Consider the following 5,485-nt stretch of genomic DNA (forward strand, 5'->3'; position numbering starts at 1 on the left):
GAGTTATTGGACGTTTAGTCACACCATGCATGCCTAATAATGTTTCTTTATAGGACAAAAGTCCGAAAGCGATACAAATTACGTATGAAAAATTATTTTGAAACAGCTAATTTATTTACATTGCATATTACAACACTATTATTCGTCCATTGTTCAAAATTTCTTTATTTTGTGTTTTTCTCGTGCACGAAATGGCCGATCAATAAGACCAATCTAACCAGAGTTATTTCCCTCTCCATAAATGGGGATTAGCAAATGGTCCAAAGTTTACCACATACAGTACCGACAATAAGGTCTCACGTCAAATTTCAACTTTCAAAGTTTGATACTTATCGTCCATACAGCCAGACAGAAATCGGGTTTCGTTCTTCAACAACTAGCAGGAGTAACTTCGCTGAACGGTCTGTCAGTAATTCCGCATAAACCAATGTTTCTCCTATTATATTATGCTTTTATCAATTTTATGCTGTTATATTTAACCACTACCGGACCTATTTTGGTTTTTTTTATACCAGATAATGTTCTCTGCACGGAAATATCTCGGAGTCAATATCGAAGCAGGCAATAACTAAGGTGGATAGGACATATTTAGTGATATTGAATGCTCCTGGTTCAGTTTGAAATTAGGATTATAGCTCATTCAAGTATGGGATTAAATTGTTTAACAAAACAAAATTACAGTAACATGATCGTTGAAGAAAAAAGGTTTTAGTCAGCAGGTTTTATTTAAGAGTAAAATTATTTAAAATTAATTAAAAGAGCGCAGAACTAGAAATGGTTTATTTTTTATTTACAACTGCAGTGATAGAATATGAAATATTTACACATCTAAGATTTCAAATAAAATATTCAAATATCCCTTCATAAATGGTCCTGAAATATGAGAGTACCCAATGTTTTATAACTAGAAAAACAACTGTCGCATAAATGAACTAATTAGCGTTAATGAGCTTAAAAAGACTTTTCTTTTAACTTTCAGAGCTACATTCAAGGCAAAGTGTACTGTTCCTGGTGAAAGTTATTAAACAAGCTACGAAATGAATTTCGTTATTTAAAGTGAGATTGTGAATTTCAATTTGACTTAAGTTCATATCTTAAGTACTTAAGTGTTTTATGTACTGCATCCTAAACATATAGCACATAAGAAAGTTTGACGTAATTTTTAATCTGTTTTGCTTTGTTGTGTATCATAGTACAGGGGTTGTAAAGTAATGAGTAAAGTTTTACAAGGATTTGATAATACTGATTTATTTTATTATTACAATCTGATGTATGATATGCAATGAAATAGAAAGGTGCTTCGTTTTACAACAAAAATAAAAATAAATAATTTTAGTACAGCTGTTTCAATATTTTGTCTTCATGTCTTTTAAATGCAGTCATATACAAATTTTCAGAGCACAGTGAAAGCTCAGTAAACCGTAAGCTTTGGACGCCCTACTGCCACAATAAGAAATAGCAACAATATTTGCCTTTTTGGAATGATTTGTAAACAAACATAACAGTTACTTAGTAAAGCAATAATAAAATGTGACAAACCGAAAATATTACTATAAGCTACACTAGCATCAAAACAGATGGCAACTGTTCACAAAATTATAACACAACATATGTTTACATTATGAAGCATTGAAGTAATTTAAACTTCATATTGGCTTTACAACATATAAACTAATGTTTTATCAGCATATTATTGAATTATTTCCATTAATTACATATTAAAGGTTACTTAAACTGTGTTATGAATTTGTATTATTATAAAAACAAATAATAAGTAAAAAAGCCTTAACGAGTATTTACCAAACATCCATATAAATTAAGCCACTCTTTCCATGTAAATTATGCCTACTACCTACTCCTATTTTATTCCTTAATATTTTATTTTCTAAATAATGTAGAAAGGTAAATTTTAAATACGTTTACAATTAAAAACTAAAATATGTAAAAAAACATTTAAGTTACACTTCTTTCACTCCAACAGGTTAGGACTTTTGGGGGATAGTCAAGAATGGTATTAAAGAAAACATGGTTGACAATGGTCTTAAACATTTTTTTAATAATATTTATTTTTTCTTGTTTATATTAAGTAGTACTTACTATTATTTATATAATACTTTTAAATGAATAAAAAAATATCAAGTTAAAAGGAATATTAAAACTGACACGTGACATGATTACTGCATATAATAACAAAAAGAACTTTAAAAATAATTTTATGCTGAGATGTTGCTTTAAGTGAAGAAGTGAACCAAACTATGAAAAACTATTCATAACAAGATCAAATTAACTAACGAAGTAAAATAACCACGCTAACCCTAAGTATTCTTTAGCAGAGTATTGTACAAATACATAGTGTTTTATTCCACTCGGCATTTGGCTGAGAACAACACAACTTCAATACAGCTCAGTTAGCACAGAGAGTTCCACTAAAAAAGAAAAGTTATGATTTACTCTTTCCCTTTGGTTTGAATTTAATTTAAAACTGGTAATTCTCTCTGGAAATTTTTTTATTGTAGAGAGAAAGTTACAGAAACCTTTGTGTTTGCAAAGCCCTAAAGCCGATAGCATGACTCTTTTTATTGTAATAAACCTTGAACCAGAAGAATAAACGTTGAAATGATACATGATTGTTTCTTTTATGGAAATAAAACTTCAAGGAAAATTTCGATTTCCTCGTTCAGTTTGTTTTAGAGCTATTATATAAGCAAATAGACACATACTGAAATTAAATGTTTCTAGCCCCCACAATAAGCTTCCCTAACTATACTCCTATACACAACTATACGGAACAATGATATTGACAATGTACCTGGTGAGATGTCATATGGTCTTAAATTATGTATTTACATAATGCTGGAATTAAAATTAGAAAGCAATTCACACGTAAAAACACCTCAAGAGCATTCGTAAAAGAAAATAAATTTTAAGCAGATGTGAAAAAAAGTTAATGAACATATATAATTATAAATATGAAGTAAACAATAATATGAAACATAAGATCCTCAATATTCTGAACAGTGAAAAGCCACTGCCTTAACTTTTTTATAAAGAAGTTATATTTTTTAATCTTGTATAAAGTTTAGTATTTTGTTATAGATAAGGCGCTAGAAAACTAAAGGTCTTAGTAAAATAAATTTTGTTTGGCTTTGATACGAACGCATTCCTACTACTACATAACCTGTTAATATAAACACCATTTTCTCTACAATTCCTACTTTTTTAAGAAACAATTTGAAACGTATGATCAAAACAATAGATGCAATCACTTCGTACAGGAAACCGCAATCACTCACTCTAATAAAAAATTCAAACCAACTTCCGTGAAATAAAACAATATTTGAAACCTGCATACGTAGAAGGTTTTAAAAATATCTCAAGAATATTTGGAATATTTGGATTATTCAGCATAGAAATGACTCCATAGAAAGGCTCAAATGTTATCTCTCAATAGACACAGCACTGCAACAGACTGAGCTGCTTTATTCCACCACTACTTTACTCGACTCTGCTTCTGCGCATCTCGAGGCCGCCGGTCATGCTATATCTGACAAACAGTACTTTGTAACAGTACGTTATTTAATAACGTTATGTAGTTTTGAATCGCAATCAAATATACTTCACATAAAAGGACTAAAAAAGTATTAAAGGAATTTTCTTTCTTTCATTTTTTTAAAACAGCATACTTTTTACCAGACGCAGAATGTTTTAAATTTGTTTAACTTGTAAAGTATACCAATGGACATGTAAAGAAACTTTAAATGATACTGGAGTCTTATTAGGAGAGGTGAATTTGATAAAAAAAACTATAGCAATGCTAAAATACGATAGACCGCATTTCGAAATTTAACTGCTTTCCATGCTATTCATTTTAAGTAGGAACTTTATAGATCCAGGGTTATCACATACTCGTACTGGGCACGCTGGAGTACTGCGATAAATCAACACCAGCCCCGAACTGTCTCTGTCTCCCAACGTCTCTGTTGACACACGTCTTGTTGACTGACAAGGTAATTGATCCCTTGTTCTTGTCCCTATACAAGCTTTCATCTTAAGTGGTCTTTAGACTTTTTACAGAGTTCTTGATATTAGAGGATATGCATTAATACTACATGCCCATTTATACTTTCAAAGAGATTATCTAAATAAAGTTTTAAACAGCTATAATTATATTTTAGTTTACACAAAAATACAGTTTCTACATAATGTACGTATTATTTGTACAACTCAACGTTGTCATAGACACAATATAAGACCATGAACTCACTTATAACAAATTTAACAATAAATGGAGGAATAAATTATAAACAGATAAAAGCTAGTATCATTTCACAATTAATACCATTCATTGATCTACAAGTAATATGCAATGTTAGTGAGATACGGCCTATCATATAATAAGTTAGTTGGAAACAGAGATTCAACGAATTGTTGCAGAATGGTAGACATTTAAGTGAAAGCAGCTGTCAATAATTTTTGTTATGTAAAATGGATTTAGAATTTTAATTTATGTACAGGAGCCAGCTAAGTGTTAGTTCCTCTTTCGTGATGTAGATGTCTCATTCACATACAGAAATTTTATTAGTAGTTCTAATTTTAAAGAAACTTACTTCAACAAAAAATATCTCATTTTCAGTAAATGCATTTCTAAACGAAGCTCAAATAAAACCTATTTAATAAATCACAACGTAAGAGATTCTTCACAGTTTATTTGATAGTTTTACAAATTTATTACCCTATTTAAAAATTTTAATCTTTTTCTAAGCAAAATTTTAGAACAATAAAATTATTTTTCCGTTATTGTTTAGGTAACTTATTTATTGAAATATCCTTGTTACATTAAATGTAACTGTAAGAAAATCAAAAATAACGTGTACTAGTTGTGAAGAACTTGACAAGAATTATACTGTGGTTCAGATATTTTAATCTAATAAAATTTTAAACTTATTTTTAGACTATTCTTAATGCTATGTATGTTTCTACCATTTCCAGTGATGTGAACGAATTGTACTTTTATAGTGAAATTAGAATGAAATTCTTGAAATTATATGTAAAATTATATAAAGTCGAATTCCGCACCATCTAAATAATAATTCTGTATAAATTTTTAACGAATAGTACTAGAGTGACATACGAGTATAACATCTATATAACATTCATTATTATACATGAGGTATATAAAATATGTTTATAATATATATAAAAAGCGTGATTACATATGACGTCAAACGTATTTTAGATTGCTATTAACGTTGTTAGTAAAAAGAAATTACCGGTAGATTTTATAACAGGCCTAAACATAATAACTGTAATTTGTTCACACAATTACCAGTGTAGTTTGGATATCGGAAATTGGATCTAAGTTAAATATAGCGCAAGCTCAAACGCCGCATTTAATCATAGCATGTTTATCAGTCCTGTAGATCTTGTACTTTAATAACTCTCCCCTTGTTCTCTTAAACAATATAAGGTCTCACACATGCCAGTA

This window comes from Homalodisca vitripennis, chromosome 1 (genome assembly GCF_021130785.1).
Source record: "Homalodisca vitripennis isolate AUS2020 chromosome 1, UT_GWSS_2.1, whole genome shotgun sequence".
NCBI lineage: Eukaryota > Metazoa > Arthropoda > Insecta > Hemiptera > Cicadellidae > Homalodisca > Homalodisca vitripennis.